We start from the raw sequence: 17,854 nt of genomic DNA, 5'->3' as shown, positions 1-17,854 counted from the left end.
TAAAATTTTTCTTGCTTGCAACACATGTACTGCTAACATTTCATTGTGCAAGACATTCATGATCTATCTTAGCCCCATAGCCACTGTTCTAATTATTGCTTGAGGATGAACAAGCATACTGAGTTTGGCAAGGGAAAGAGGAAGAATAGAGGAAAAAGGACAACACTAATGAAGATAAACTACAAGGTTGTAGAGTTCCTTTTCTTCTCATTTATTTCCAGCACTTTAAATTGCATGATTATCTTTATATTCTCTGTATGCATGTGTGGTATGAATAAGCATAGCTTGAATTTTGATTGTAACATGGTACTGTGACATTATGACTACCAACTTGAGCTTTGTGAAGTCAAAAGCAATAAAGCATCATGATCATAAACAAACAAGGAATTAAAGAAGATTTTAGCATGTGCATACAAGTATTGGAAAGCTAGCATGATTAATTGTTGCTCAATTGCATTGGATTTTATTTAATTGAAGTTTTCATCTAGTACATTTTGTGAAATCTTTTGAAAATCATGAAAACCTTGAAAAAGCAAATACAATTAAAGCAAGAAAAGAAAAAGGGAAAGAATGAGAAAGCTGAAGGCTCTGAGTACCAATGACAATTCCATTGTTAAGTGCTTGTGGTGTTTATGTATCAAGCCAAATGCTTGAAAACAAAACACTTAGAAGTCAAGGCTAGGCTCAAGTGCAAAAGCACTCCCACAAAGCTCAAGGCTCTGAGCATCAATGATTAGAGAGTCAAGAAAAGAAAAGAAAAATGAGCTTAATGAAGTCCTCTAATTAAATGCTTGTGGTGCTTATGTATCAAGTGGTAATACTTGAAAACAAAGCATTTAGAGTCGTAGCTTTGTTATCAACTCATGGGGCAAAGCACCCAAAAGGAGAAGCTAATAAGAAAATCTAAAGCTTGTTTCAAGGAAGAAATATAAGAAAAAGATTTCATAAATTGAGCTAGATAGAAGCATCAATCATTTACATTTCTTTTGTGATTGTAGCATGCTTAGAAAACTAGCTTACCATGAACATTGAGTTGCTATTCTTCTTACCTTGGATTGTCAAATTTTATTGCATGATTCCTTTCTTGCTTGGGGACAAGCAAGGTTTAAGTTTGGTGTTGTGATGACAAGTCATCATATACCCATTTTTCAAGCTAATTTCACTTGCTTCACTAGTTTTCATGCACTTTCTTGCATTCTAAGTAAGTAATTTGGAATGAAAATGCATGACTTCTTTAAATCAAACAACCACCATTTAATTGATGCTAAATCATAAGGTTTGGGCTAAAATTAATTGATTTTTAATGATTTATAAACTTTGTGAAATTGGTGATACTTTGATTGGTTGTTTTAATTAATTGTAGGTGAAGAAAAGAAGAAAAGAAGAAAGCGTGGCCTAAGAAGCGTGGCCCAAGGAAGAAAAGAGTGTGGCAAAGAAAAGTGAGAAGCGTGGCACAAGAAAGGAACACAAAGGAAAATTCCAAGGAGGCAATGTTTCAATGCTCTGCTCACTTTGTGAGCTGATCATTATTTGAAGCAAAGAAATAAGGAAAGGAAAAACAATGCTCAGCTCACCAAGTGAGCATTGTCGAAAGCATTGAAGAAATAATCAAAGGAAATAAGTTGCCAATGCAAATTTTGGCTAGGTTAAAATCTGGGCGCTCACAATATGACCATGCCTCCTTCCAAGGACTATAACTTGAGCTACATATGTCCGATTGATGTGCTTTCAGTTGTGTTGGAAAGCTGACATTCAGAGCTTTCCAACGATGTATGGAAACCTATATTTGGCATGAAATTGAGGCACAAGTGAAATGCATCTTTAAGGACCAAAAACAAGCAAAAATAGACCAAAATGCTTCCACCAAGGCTCGAAGAGGGAAACACAAGAAAACCCAAGGAAATTGCACCAGCGTGCTTCTCTCAAGTTTCGAACCAAGGACCTCCCCTTGGAAGCCAATGCTCAGCTCACAAAGTGAGCATAGCGCTACTTCATGGGCATCACGCAAGCACAAGACACGGACCAAGGGAGGGCAGCGCGCAACAATTTGGCACGGTCCAGCATCACAAGGCGCGCACAAATCCACACAAGGCCTCAATGCTCAGCTCAACTTGTGAGCTGAGCATCGTCCTGGGAGCAAATTTTCACATGGGCCAAAATTCAACTAAAATCCAATTTAATTCAATTCTTCTCCAAATTGAATCAAGGCCAACCAAACCCATTTCTCCTCAAATCCAAAGCAAGCAAAGCCCACATCATCACTCAAAGGCACAAGAACAAGCTAGATTAGGAATTTTATTTTGTGAATTTTTAATTTCAATTTCATTTTATTTTCACTTTGTAAAGCCTATATAAGGCATCATTTTCATCTTTGTAAAGAGGGGAGCCCCATTAGAGAATATTGGAGGGTAGCTCCATTAGAAAGCTCTCTCTCTTTAGTTTTCATTTTCTATTTTTGAATCTTGGATTGAGGGGAGAAGGAATTCTGTTTCCCTCTTGGTCTAAGATCTCTCTTGGTTGTTCTTCTGCATAATTTCAGAGAATTGATAGTTGAATTTGAGTTTTCATTTGCTGCTTCATTTCTTCTTTCTTCTGCAAACTTGTTTTCTGTTGAATCAAGGAAGGGCTTGAGATCTAGACTTGTTCTCTAGTCTCATTGATTCCCTGAGATCTTCAACATTCTTTTAAATTGCTGCAAATTAAGCATCGCTTTCTGTTTTTAATTCTTCAAGCATTTTTACTCTTCTGTTTGAAATCTGCTACATCCCATTTCATATTCTAGCTCTCTGCTTGACTGCTCTTTACATTTTCTTGTTGAATTTTAATTTCCAGCACCCCAGCCCCTTTACTTTTCATGAAATTTACATTTATTGCCATTTAAGATTCTTGCAATTTACATTTCTTGCTCTTTAAGTTTCTGCAATTTTACTTTCTGCACTTTAATTTTCCTTGCTATTTACATTCTGCTGCAACAATTCTCACTCACCAATGTTTGCTTGACTAAACTAATCACTCACTAAAGTTGCTTGATCCATCAATCCCTGTGGGATCGACCTCACTCTAAGTGAGTTTTACTACTTGATGCGACCCGGTACACTTGCCGGTGAGTTATGTGTTGGATCGTTTTCCGCACATCAAGTTTTTGGCGCCGTTGCTGGGAATTGATTTAGATCAACAATGATTAAGTGGGTGAGAAGTCTAGATCAAGCATTTTTTTTGTTTTTGTTCTCTGTTTTAAATTGATAGCAAGGTGTTTGAGCTATTGTCTCACTAAGAAATTCTTTCTCTGTGACATGAATTTCAAATTTCATTGATGTTTACAAAATACAAATGGAGTTCAACTCATCTTATGGTCAAACAAAATTTTATGGGATATCACCCACCATCACCAATCTCTAATGGTGGTTGGGAATATCACCAAGAAAATATAAGGTCTGAGCACTCCAATCCATGGAGAAATGCTTCAGAATCACAAGATGAGCAAGAAAATCAGATGGAATATTTCTCACCACCACAAAATGATTCAGGTCATTATTCTAATGGTGGCTGGGAGTATTACCAAGAAACTGCAAATTATGAGCAGTCAAGTCACATGAAAGATTATCCAACCTCACCTTCCATTTCTGCATTTGAAAGTTCTTCATCACTTGATTATGCCTCAACACAAAGTTTCCTCCAAAATCCATACAAGTCATCCCATCAATCACACAACTCATTCCACACCCCTCAACACAACTTCACCACAACACATCCATGTCACCAAAATTTCTCTCAACCTTCATCTCTTGAACCAGCAGATGAGGATTACCTTCAAGCCATTGAAATACACAGAAAACTTGTGGAAAGATACACACAACCCCAATCTTTGAAAGAAATCATCCTTAAGAAGATGAATAGGCCCTTAGAGAAAACAAGGGGGAACTTAGAACCATCAAACAGTGAGGATGAAGACCAAATTGTGAGTGAGGAAGTGGAAAAACAAGAACAAAAGGTCCTTGTGTCAAGTGAAATTGCAATGAAAGATGAGGAACATGAGCCAAGGATTTCATATTCACAGAAGCCACTTGAGATGACAAGGGAACGTGAAAACTCACAACTCTTTCAAACCTCCCTGGACCAAAATGCCTCAACACTTGAATCCATGATTGAAAGGTATGAAGAGGAGATGAAGAAAGCTTGGGAAGATCAGCAAACCTCCTCCATGAAAGAGCTATTAAAGCAAATGTTGAGTGTAAAAGAGGAAGTGGAAGAACAAGCTAGTGAGGAGGACAATCAAGAACGTCCAAACTCAAGGGAAACAGAAAGGCACATGAAGGAAGAGCTCACTGAACCACCAATTCAAAAGACTTTTGATGAAGAAAACACTCCAAAAATCACATAGCAACCAAGTCTTGAATCCAAAGAAGTGAAGGCAACTAGCAAGAACACCAATTCTGTCCCTAATCCAGCAAGCAAGATCAATCAAGCCATTTGCAAAAGGAAGCTTGCTGAGGAAAGGCCAAGACAAAGGACACTAGCTGAATCTTTCCCTCCTTTGAGGTCATTCCTCTTAACAAACTGGAAGAAGAGGAAGAAAGTGAAGAACAACATGTCAAGCTAATGACACTAAAAGAGCACTTGTTGGGAGGTAACCCAACCGTAGGTATAATTTCTCTTCTCTGCTTTGTTTTCTTTCTTAGCTTTGTTTAAATTCAATAAATTGGCCTATGGTTACATTCTAAGTTTGGTGTTGCCTTGCAACAATTGTTTTCAATCTTTTTGGATGATTGCATTAAATCAAAAATGAAAGTGACACACCAAGATTCTAAGTTTGGTGTGCCACTTATTTTCTATGCAATTCATTCAAGCAACACTACTTGTCTGCATAATCACAATGCCTCTGCAGTTTTATTTTTTTTCTTTTCTTTTAATTTGACACTTTTTCATTCTGCTTTCTTTAGTCATTTTTCTGTTTTTAAATGCTTTCATTTTAGTTTGCTTATTTACTGTGTTTATTAATACATTACCAAGAGAGCTTTATTAATGACAGATTCTTGGCTTGGTGATTGTACTTAATAAATAATAGTTTCATTTGCTTGGTTTTAGTTCAAATAAATTGACATAGGATTGCATTCTAAGTTTGGTGTTGCTATGCAACACAATTTGCTTCAAATCTTTACTGAATACTTGCATTGATTCCAAGTGAAAGTGTCACACTAAGTTTGGTGTGCCACTTATCTTTTATGCAATGTATTGTGCTCACCTTCTTAAGTTTGCAATCACGATGTCTCTGTCTCTTGTGCCTTGATTTTTATCTAAAATTTTTCTTGCTTGCAACACATGTACTGCTAACATTTCATTGTGCAAGACATTCATGATCTATCTTAGCCCCATAGCCACTGTTCTAATTATTGCTTGAGGATGAACAAGCATACTGAGTTTGGCAAGGGAAAGAGGAAGAATAGAGGAAAAAGGACAACACTAATGAAGATAAACTACAAGGTTGTAGAGTTCCTTTCCTTCTCATTTATTTCCAGCACTTTAAATTGCATGATTGTCTTTATATTCTCTGTATGCATGTGTGGTATGAATAAGCATAGCTTGAATTTTGATTGTAACATGGTACTGTGACATTATGACTACCAACTTGAGCTTTGTGAAGTCAAAAGCAATAAAGCATCATGATCATAAACAAACAACGAATTAAAGAAGATTTTAGCATGTGCATACAAGTATTGGAAAGCTAGCATGATTAATTGTTGCTCAATTGCATTGGATTTTATTTAATTGAAGTTTTCATCTAGTACATTTTGTGAAATCTTTTGAAAATCATGAAAACCTTGAAAAAGCAAATACAATTAAAGCAAGAAAAGAAAAAAGGAAAGAATGAGAAAGCTGAAGGCTCTGAGTACTAATGACAATTCCATTGTTAAGTGCTTGTGGTGTTTATGTATCAAGCCAAATGCTTGAAAACAAAACACTTAGAAGTCAAGGCTAGGCTCAAGTGCAAAAGCACTCCCTCAAAGCTCAAGTCTCTGAGCATCAATGATTAGAGAGTCAAGAAAAGAAAAGAAAAATGAGCTTAATGAAGTCCTCTAATTAAATGCTTGTGGTGCTTATGTATCAAGTGGTAATACTTGAAAACAAAGCATTTAGAGTCGTAGCTTTGTTATCAACTCATGGGGCAAAGCACCCAAAAGGAGAAGCTAATAAGAAAATCTAAAGCTTGTTTCAAGGAAGAAATATAAGAAAAAGATTTCATAAATTGAGCTAGATAGAAGCATCAATCATTTACATTTCTTTTGTGATTGTAGCATGCTTAGAAAACTAGCTTACCATGAACATTGAGTTGCTATTCTTCTTACCTTGGATTGTCAAATTTTATTGCATGATTCCTTTCTTGCTTGGGGACAAGCAAGGTTTAAGTTTGGTGTTGTGATGACAAGTCATCATATACCCATTTTTCAAGCTAATTTCACTTGCTTCACTAGTTTTTATGCACTTTCTTGCATTCTAAGTAAGTAATTTGGAATGAAAATGCATGACTTCTTTAAATCAAACAACCACCATTTAATTGATGCTAAATCATAAGGTTTGGGCTAAAATTAATTGATTTTTAATGATTTATAAACTTTGTGAAATTGGTGATACTTTGATTGGTTGTTTTAATTAATTGTAGGTGAAGAAAAGAAGAAAAGAAGAAAGCGTGGCCTAAGAAGCGTGGCCCAAGGAAGAAAAGAGTGTGGCAAAGAAAAGTGAGAAGCGTGGCACAAGAAAGGAGCACAAAGGAAAATTCCAAGGAGGCAATGTTTCAATGCTCTGCTCACTTTGTGAGCTGAGCATTATTTGAAGCAAAGAAATAAGGAAAGGAAAAACAATGCTCAGCTCACCAAGTGAGCATTGTCGAAAGCATTGAAGAAATAATCAAAGGAAATAAGTTGCCAATGCAAATTTTGGCTAAGTTAAAATCTGGGCGCTCACAATATGACCATGCCTCCTTCCAAGGACTATAACTTGAGCTACATATGTCCGATTGATGTGCTTTCAGTTGTGTTGGAAAGCTGACATTCAGAGCTTTCCAACGATGTATGGAAACCTATATTTGGCATGAAATTGAGGCACAAGTGAAATGCATCTTTAAGGACCAAAAACAAGCAAAAATAGACCAAAATGCTTCCACCAAGGCTCGAAGAGGGAAACACAAGAAAACCCAAGGAAATTGCACCAGCGTGCTTCTCTCAAGTTTCGAACCAAGGACCTCCCCTTGGAAGCCAATGCTCAGCTCACAAAGTGAGCATAGCGCTACTTCATGGGCATCACGCAAGCACAAGACACGGACCAAGGGAGGGCAGCGCGCAACAATTTGGCACGGTCCAGCATCACAAGGCGCGCACAAATCCACACAAGGCCTCAATGCTCAGCTCAACTTGTGAGCTGAGCATCGTCCTGGGAGCAAATTTTCACATGGGCCAAAATTCAACTAAAATCCAATTTAATTCAATTCTTCTCCAAATTGAATCAAGGCCAACCAAACCCATTTCTCCTCAAATCCAAAGCAAGCAAAGCCCACATCATCACTCAAAGGCACAAGAACAAGCTAGATTAGGAATTTTATTTTGTGAATTTTTAATTTCAATTTCATTTTATTTTCACTTTGTAAAGCCTATATAAGGCATCATTTTCATCTTTGTAAAGAGGGGAGCCCCATTAGAGAATATTGGAGGGTAGCTCCATTAGAAAGCTCTATCTCTTTAGTTTTCATTTTCTATTTTTGAATCTTGGATTGAGGGGAGAAGGAATTCTGTTTCCCTCTTGGTCTAAGATCTCTCTTGGTTGTTCTTCTGCATAATTTCAGAGAATTGATAGTTGAATTTGAGTTTTCATTTGCTGCTTCATTTCTTCTTTCTTCTGCAAACTTGTTTTCTGTTGAATCAAGGAAGGGCTTGAGATCTAGACTTGTTTTCTAGTCTCATTGATTCCCTGAGATCTTCAACATTCTTTTAAATTGCTGCAAATTAAGCATCACTTTCTGTTTTTAATTCTTCAAGCATTTTTACTCTTCTGTTTGAAATCTGCTGCATCCCATTTCATATTCTTGCTCTCTGCTTGACTGCTCTTTACATTTTCTTGTTGAATTTTAATTTCCAGCACCCCAGCCCCTTTACTTTTCATGAAATTTACATTTATTGCCATTTAAGATTCTTGCAATTTACATTTCTTGCTCTTTACGTTTCTGCAATTTTACTTTCTGCACTTTAATTTTCCTTGCTATTTACATTCTGCTGCAACAATTCTCACTCACCAATGTTTGCTTGACTAAACTAATCACTCACTAAAGTTGCTTGATCCATCAATCCCTATGGGATCGACCTCACTCTAAGTGAGTTTTACTACTTGATGCGACCCGGTACACTTGCCGGTGAGTTATGTGTTGGATCGTTTTCCGCACATCAGAGGTATCCTCCTGAGATGTTTTCAGACTGGACCAAGCTACAAATCTTTTATGATGGCCTCTCTGAGATGGTTAAGATGTCTTTAGACAGCTCTACAGGTGGTTCCTTGCACATGAAGAAGATGCCTAAAGAGGCTAATGAGCTTATTGAGATGGTTGCTAATAACCAACATCTATACTCTTCTAAGAGAAACCCTGTAAATTCTGGGACTCCTCAGAAGAAAAGGGTCATGGTGCTGGACTCCCTGGATGCCATTCTTGCTTAAAATAAGATCATGTCTCAACAGATCAGTATGATTACTTAACACTTGAGTGGGATGCAAGTTTCAGCTGTTAATATTCAAGATGCATCTTATGACATGAACGGTAGCTTCAACTAGGGGACGCTTATGGCTATGCTCAACCAACCACTGAAAATGTTAATTATATAGAAAATGCCTCTATAAATCCCAATAATGATCTATATGCCAATACATTCAATCAAGAATGGAGGAATCACCCCAACTTTGGGTGGAGAGAGATGCCCCAGAAGCACCAACAGAACTTCAAACACAACCAAGGCTGCTCTAATCAGAACAGGTTTAACAACCGTCAATTTCAGCCCTTTTAGCAACAATAAGCACCCTCTCAGACCCAAAACACTCCTGACTTGGCCACTCTAGTTGTAGAACTTTCCAAGACCACTCACAGCTTTATGCAACAGACAAGAGCTTCAATTCGAAACTTGGAAGTACAAGTGGGTCAATTGAGTAAGAGAATACCTGAGAGACCTCCTAACACTCTTCTGTGTGACACAGAGGTAAATCTAAGAGAAGAGTGTAAGGCCCTTATGATGGCCGAAAAGACCATGCCTAGGGAGGTGCATGTTGCAAAGTAGTTAGAGGACGAAAAGTCTCAAGAAAATGCTGAGGTTACTATGTTACATGCCCTACCTATGATGCCTATATAAGAGCCTGAAGTACCACACCCTCAGAAGCTTCAAAAGGAGGCCAAGAACGAGTAGTTCTCTTAGTTCTTGGAAATATTTAAAAGGCTACAGATAATATTCCTTTTGCTGAGGTGTTGGAGAAGATGCCTCCCCATGTGGCATTCATGAAAGGCTTGCTCTCTGAGAAGAAGGCCTTGAAGGAAGGTGAAATAGTGGTCTTGACCAGGGAATACAGTTCACTAATTTAGAGGAAGCTACCCAAGAAGATGCCAGATCCTGAAAGTTTTCTGATTCCCTGTACCATTGGGACTATCACTTTTGACAAAGCACTGTGTGATCTTGGTCAAGTATAAATTTGATGCCCTTATGTGTGATGAAAAAGCTGGGAATCCAAGAGGCACAGCCAACAAGGATAACACTGCAAATGGCTAATAAATCTCTAAGGCAGGCATATGGGCTAGTGGAAAATGTCCTAGTCAAGGTTGGAGAGCTCTTCTTCCCTACAGATTTTGTAATACTGGATGTGGGAGAGGATGCAAATGATTCCACCATCCTAGGAAGACCATTCCTAGCCACTGGGAGAGCTCTGATAGATGTTGAGAGAGGTGAATTAGTTCTGAAGATGCATGAAGACTACTTGGTGTTCAAAGTTTTTAAACCTTTACCACTCTCTGGAGAAGGAGGCACTTGCATGTAGAGTTTATTGCTTTGGTCTCCTCCTTTGGTGGGAACCAATACAATTTCTCATGACATCAAACCTAAGTATGGTGTTGGGTGTGCACTATCCACCAAGGAGGGAGACCCCAAGATTAAGTACCTAAAGGTTGGAGGAACAAAAAGATTTCTATTGAAGACTTTACACCTGGCATGAAGGTGGTGTTCACTGGAAGTCCAGTCATACCTCACATAGTGAACAGGATCCTGTCCCATGAGCATGTTGAGCTGACCCATAATACACAGAGAAGAATTTCATAGTGAGGAGTGAAGACCTGATCCCCTATGATCCTCCTCCATAGAGGAGCTGACCATTAAGCTAGTGACGGTAAAGAAGTGCTTGTTGGGAGGCCACCCAACCATAAGTATCCTTTAGTTTATTTCAGTTTTATTTTAGTTTTCCATATGTATTTCCAATATTTTTTATAGTTTTCCTAGGTTTAATATTATTTGTGATCATGCACAGTGCTTAGAATAGGGACAAGAGGACTCAAAAGGGAGAACAGAATGCTCTGGAGTACATTAACTCAAAAGGCTTGGGCGCTAAATGCCAGGGAGAGCGTTTAGTGCCAGAAAAGGGGCATGAAGAGTGATAAACCCATATTTCATGGTTTATCTTGTGCTCAATTGAGTGGTTTTTATCTACTCTTTACCCACTTATTCATACTATTTGCATGTTTTACATTTTCCTTCCTAATTATGTGCTTTGATTGAAAACATGCTTCTTTGACCTTAATTTTATTAATATTAATTCTCCTTATTCATACTATTTGCATGTTTTACATTTTCCTTCCTAATTATATGCTTTGATTGAAAACATGCTTCTTTGACCTTAATATTAATTCTTCTTTAATATTAATTATGTGTGTTAAGTGTTTTCATAGATTACAAGGCAGGAATGGCTCAGAGGATGGAAAGGAAGCATGCAAAAGTGGAAGGAATACAAGAAGTTGGAGAAACTGCTAAGCTGTCCAGCCTGACCTCTTCGCACTCAAACGGCTATAACTTTAGCTACAGAGGTCCAAACGACGCAGTTCCAGCTGCGTTGGAAAGCTAACGTTCGGGGCTTCGATTTGATATATAATTTGCCATAGTTGTCCCGACGCCAGGTGATGCGAACGCGTGGGTCACGCGGACGCGTGACCTGGCAGGAACGCAACCCGTGCAGCTGCGTGAGCCATGCTGCCGCGTCACTTTTCCGCGACCTGTACGGACCAGAAAATGCTGGAAGTGATTTCTGGGCTGTTTCTGACCCAGTTTTCGGCCCAAAGGACACAGATTAGAGGCTATAAAGTGGGGGAATGCATCCATTCATAATCATGCACTCATAATTCACTTTCCATGATTTAGATTTAGTTTTGAGAGAGGTTCTCTCCTCTCTCTCTTTAGGATTAGGATTTAGGATTTAGGACTTCTCTTAGTTTTAAGAGTGACTCTCAATCCCAGGTTCAATGTTCTTTTACTTTATGTTTATTTCTTATTTTCAGACATTTGAATGCTTGCTTGTATTAGTTATGTTGCCTATTTGGCCTATGCCACTTTCATGATGATTTTCTTATTTAATGATATTTGAGGTATTTTAGTTTATGATTGTTCCTTTTTATTATTCCTAATCTGAGGATATTGTTATTCTAGTAGATTTAGTTTTTCCCCTTTTGGCCTTGGTTAAATAATTGGTAACTCTTGAGTTATCAAACTCATTGTTAGTTAAGAATTGGAATTAATTCATCCACTTAACTTACCTTCATAGTTAGAGGTTAACAAAGTGGGAGAAAAATCCAATTCTCATCACAATTGATAAGGATAACTAGGAAAGGACCTCCAGTTCTTACACCTTGCCAAGAGTTTATTTTACAGTCATTCATTTACTTTTATTGATTTGAAAATATACCTGTGCCCACTGCCCAACTAACCTTTTACCTTAATCCAAAACCCCAAATACACTTTTTCATAACCAATAATAAGAACATACCTCCCTGCAATTCCTTGAGAAGACGACCCGAGGTTTAAATACTCGGTTATCAATTTTAAAGGGGTTCGTTACTTGTGACAATCAAAACGTTTGTACGAAGGGATTTTTGTCGGTTTAGAGATTATATCTACAACGCGACTGTTTTTATGAAATCCTTTACTGGCAAAAAATCCTGACATCAAAATGGCGCCGTTGCCGGGGATTTGCAAACGTGTGCCTTATTATTGGTTATTGTAAATATTTTTCTAAAAAAAAATATTTTTCTTTTACTTGTATATTTGTTTCTCCTTTTTTCCCTTTATTTCTGATAACTACTATGAATTCTCACCCCTCTCGCTTTGAGTTTGGTTCTAACTTTGTTGAAGGAAATAGAATCCACAGTAGGAATATACATCAAGGTCAGACCAATCAATGATGGATGGAGCCAAAAGGATCTAATCAACCCTTTAGGCAACAACACCATCCTAGATATCATGGACAAATACCAGGCTACAATGCATCCCAAGCTGATAGATATGGTGGACCACCTTGTAGCTACCAACAAGCCCCACCCTATGCTCAGAGATCATCCTTTCAACACAACCTCAACCCACCATACTCACAAGCCCCTTTCTGCCATTCACCTCCATATAACCCTAACCCTCAACCACCATACCAACCATCTTATGAGCCATATGAACCATATATAGAACCACCCCAATTCCAACTCAATTACTCACAAGAACCACCACTTCAATATTCACCATCTCCATATCCATCAATCCAAGAGCATTATGATCCTACTTATGAAAACCGAGTGCATCAAGAGGCAAAGGATCGTCTCAAGGAAACAATGGATCGATTTCAGGCAACCACAAAACAACTGGGGCAAGTATTAATTCAATGGGCTTCTAGACGCTTAAATACACAAAGATCAGCCACAGCCCCATGTGGACAGTCTAGTGAAGAGCATAGCAAAAAGGAGATACCAAAAACTCCAGTAGACAAGACAGAGCATGAATTCATACTAGAACAAGTAGAAGAAGCTATCATTGTTCAAGAAGAAGAGTTGGTTGAAGACTTAGGAGACGCAGAACCTCCATGGGAAAGACAAGACATAGAGCCTCCTTCCAAGACGGTTGAAATTGATGCTGAAGAGGGTGTACAACCTCCAAAGCATATCATAGTTGAAGACTTGGAAGAGGTTGATCAAGAGATAGAGATTCAAGAAGAAGAAGCACAACCTCCCATGCCATTGGAAAGCAATGAAAAGGAGATTGAATTGAAAGAGAGCTACCAAGAGGAAGAGGTTGAAATTGAAGAAGTTTGCAAAGAGGTGGTAATTATCAGAGAAGAGCACAAGGGAGTGGAGCTTGCAAATTCATTAAAAATACCTCCCCCTAAGTCGCCATCATCCTTCACAACATTCAAGTGGGTAAAATTCATATCCCATAGCTTTCTAATCCCACTTGAATATAGGCTACTGGAGACAGATGGTCAACTTAGAGCTCTTTGTGGCATTAAGAGTAAAAGGAAGATGGTCAGTGGTAAGAATTGTCCTGCAAGGTTCATCATGGTTGGAAGCTTTAAGCTTAAACGTAAAGGTTGGTATAGAGCTCAACTGAATGGGTCTAGGAAGTTGTTTGGCCGCTTTAGTGAGAATTCAGATTGCTTGCTACCCGGATGGAATCATGATAATCAACACGAAGACGGGTGTAAAAGCAAGATTTGGGATCCTGGAATATGTTCTGACATCCAACACCCCGGGAGCCTAAGAATCTTTTTGAAGCTGCTCAAGGGTTTTACATGCCTAGTTTGGGACCCCGGAGGTTACTGGAATCACAAACACTGGTGGAGATTCCTGGATGAGTTCAAGCATAAGCCACCATAACAGGAAGCTCATCAAATGTCCAACTTAAGGACTTTAACTAAAAGTGCTAGGTGGGAGACAACCCACCATGGTATGATCGTCCTTTTTCATTTTTATTTAGTTTTATTTGTTTTTGAATTTTATTTTATTTTGTTATATTGAACCTGGAGTTTTGCATCACATTCATATTAACACTGCATTCTGCATTTTTCAGATTATAAAAAAAAAATTTGCTACACCACGCGACCGCATCAACGACGCGTCCGCGTCGCAAGGGGAAAAGAGAAAAATAAAAACGAATAGAGAGTCTCGCTGGAGCGTGGCTGGAGGCGTGCCAATGGCACAAATCAATCCACGCGACTGCGTCGCTGACGTGTCCGCGTCGCATGGGAATAATGGCATCCCACGCGACCGCGTGACCCATGCGGCCGCGTGACCAAGATTTCGACGTCAAAGTGGTGCACACCCGAAAGTTGTGCGAGAGTGGTGCTGGATTGGTGCTGAACGCATGATCCTTCCGATGCGGTCGCGTGACCCACGCGACCGCGTCATACTCCTTTAAAGCCCACTCACGCGATCGCATGCCCCATGCGATCGCGTCACTTAAAATTTGGCACTAATAAGATTTTGAACAGAGATTTGTGCGAGCGCGAGGCTGCACTCGCGCCACTAGCACAAATCGAGTCACGCGATCGCATGACACACGTGTCCGCGTCGCTTGACCTTATTGCGTACCACGCGGCCGCGTCGCCCACGCAACCACGTCGCCAGCGTCGCACACCTTAACCTTATATGCCAAAATATTTTATCTTTTCTTCCCCAATCCTAATTTTTCCTCCCTCCTTTCTTATTTATTTCCTCTTCCCTTCTTTCCCTTCTCATTCTTCTTATTTTTCTTTTTATTTTATTTTGATTTGTTTGCATACTTTCATTCATTGCATTATTTTCATTGGTGTTGGAATTTTATTTGGGTCATTGTGGATTGTTGCAAAACTGTTTGGCAATTATATTTTTAAAGGATTGCTTGCATGTTCACTTTAATACTTTCTATACCGTATTCACCATGCATGCTATGTGTTTGTGAAAAAGCCATATAGCATTATGCACTTCTCTATTTTACCTTATACTATTCAATGCTTGCTTTTCATAAACTTCCTTTACTATTTTATTAATTAAATATAATTGTTAATACAAACGTTATTGTTAGTTTCTTACGACGAACAATACGTTAAAAGCTTTTGATGCTTGATCTATGCTACTTATGCCCTTGCCGGCATGCTAATAAACATCTTGCATCCAATACTCCCCATGCCTTGCTATATTTCCATTGATGAACTGATCACATGGAATCGCGACCATGTCTTTCATTCACTATTTCTTTTGCTTGGCATGATTATCACTCATACCGCCCTCTTCTTTGCTCCATCCCTTTGACTTCATGTGCCTTTCTCTTCTCTCTTTTTCAGGCTGGCCACCAAAACGGGTAAAGAGAAAGCCTCTACAAGAGAGCACCAGCTGAGGAACCACAACCCCCATCCACCTGCACATCTTAGCATGCACCGAGGACAGTGCAATCTTTAAGTGTGGGGAGGTCGATACCGATCTCCATGGGTTAGTACTTTCTTGTCTCAACACCAATGTTTAAATTTTCTTTGTAGATTAGTTGTTGCATTTGCATGTTTAATTGTTTTTGTGCATATTTTACTACTTGGTTAAAGTAATATTCTTCTTTTTTCATGAAATTTTTATAGTATTTCACTAATTTGAATAAAACTTTTTGAAAAACTTGTTTGAAGAAATATTATTTTGGAACATAGTTTAGAGCTCGAACACACAAAACCTGTGAGATTTTTTAGCTTATTTGAATTGGTTGCATTTTATCAACCAAAAATTTTGTTTTGGTGTGTATTTTTCTCTCTAAAATTGTGATCTTTGTCTTGCTTAATTCTATATTTCCATAATTTGATGTATGCATGCACTTATATGATTGAGGCCTTTGTTTCACTTAGCTTACATACCAATATGGCCTTAACCTTTTCATTATCTATTGCAAACCAATTTTGAGCCTATTTTACCCCTTTGTTCTAGCACATCATTAACTCTAAGCGGAAAACAATAATGTCCTTAATTTGAATCCTTAGTTAGCTTAGACTAGTGAGAGTGCTCATAAATTAAGTGTGGGAAAAATGGGTTTGGAAACAATTGGTTTGAGAATTAAGTATGTTAGAATTTTCTGAAAATGTGAAAGAATGTTGAGAATATATTCATACATTCAATACTTTAAACATATGCATTGAGAAAAAAACAAAAAAAAGAGAAAAAGAAAGAGAAAAATAAAGGAGAAAAAGAAAAGAAAAAGAGCAAATAATAAAAGGGGACAAAATGCCCCAAAGTAAGTGGTGAAAGCAATGCATATGAGTTGTACTTGAAATTAGAATGTATAAATATGTGGAAAATATGGTTAATGGATGGTTAGATGTTGTATTGTGATTACATGGATTGTTTAAGTTAGGTGGGAAAATTTAAGTTAATTAAGGATTCAGATTTTAGTCCACTTGGCCAAATACAATCCTACCTTGACCCTAACCCCATTACAACCCTTAAAAGACCTATTGATATGTGTATTTATGCATTAAATTTATGTTGATTGTTAGATGAAGAGCAAGCCTTAGAAAGCAAGGTTAGTAGAGAATTGAGAGAATCGAACCTAAAACACTTGAGTGATTAGAGTGACATACACTACTAAGTGAGGGTTCGATGCTCGATTCTTTGTTCCCGGCTTTCATGAGCTATTTTCTTCTACAAGTCTATTTGAATTTCATTTTTATGATTTGAATTAGTGAAATCCAGTTCATATTTATTCTTGGGGAATTATTTGCTTTTAACCAAGTAAGTAGAAACATTTTTCATTTAGTTGCATTCATAGGTTGCATCTCATGCATTCTACCATTCCTCTTCATTCCTTTATAATTTCTCTTGAGCTTAGCATGAGGACATGCTAATGTTTAAGTGTGAGGAGGTTGATAAACCCATATTCCATGGTTTATCTTGTGCTCAATTGAGTGGTTTTTATCTACTCTTTACCCACTTATTCATACTATTTGCATGTTTTACATTTTCCTTCCTAATTATGTGCTTTGATTGAAAACATGCTTCTTTGACCTTAATTTTATTAATATTAATTCTCCTTATTCATACTATTTGCATGTTTTACATTTTCCTTCCTAATTATGTGCTTTGATTGAAAACATGCTTCTTTGACCTTAATATTAATTCTCCTTTAATATTAATTATGTGTGTTAAGTGTTTTCAGAGATTACAAGGCAGGAATGGCTCAGAGGATGGAAAGGAAGCATGCAAAAGTGGAAGGAATACAAGAAGTTGGAGAAACTGCTAAGCTATCCAGCCTGACCTCTTCGCACTCAAACGGCTATAACTTTAGCTACAGAAGTCCAAATGACGCGGTTCCAGTTGCGTTGGAAAGCTAACATCCAGGGCTTCGATTTGATATATAATATGCCATAGCTGGCCCGACGCCAGGTGACGCGAACGCGTGGGTCACGCGGATGCGTGACCTGGCAGGAACGCAACCCGCGCGGCCGCGTGAGTGATGAGCGGATAATTTGTACGCTTTTTGGCATTGTTTTTAGTATGTTTTTAGTAGTTTTAGTTGAGTTCTTAGTATATTTTCATTAGTTTTTAATTAAAATTCACTTTTCTGAACTTTACTATGAGTTTGTGTGTTTTTCTGTGATTTCAGGTATTTTCTGGCTGAAATTGAGGGACCCGAGCAAAAATCTGATCCAGAGACTGAAAAGGACTGCAGATGCTGTTGGATTCTGACCTCCCTGCACTCGAAGTGGATTTTCTGGAGCTACAGAAGCCCAATTGGCGCGCTCTCAACGGCGTTGGAAAGTAGACATCCTGGGCTTTCCAGCAATATATAATAGTCCATACTTT

This window comes from Arachis stenosperma, chromosome 10, assembly GCF_014773155.1.
Source record: "Arachis stenosperma cultivar V10309 chromosome 10, arast.V10309.gnm1.PFL2, whole genome shotgun sequence".
Taxonomy (NCBI): domain Eukaryota; kingdom Viridiplantae; phylum Streptophyta; class Magnoliopsida; order Fabales; family Fabaceae; genus Arachis; species Arachis stenosperma.
This window is presented reverse-complemented; position numbering follows the sequence as displayed.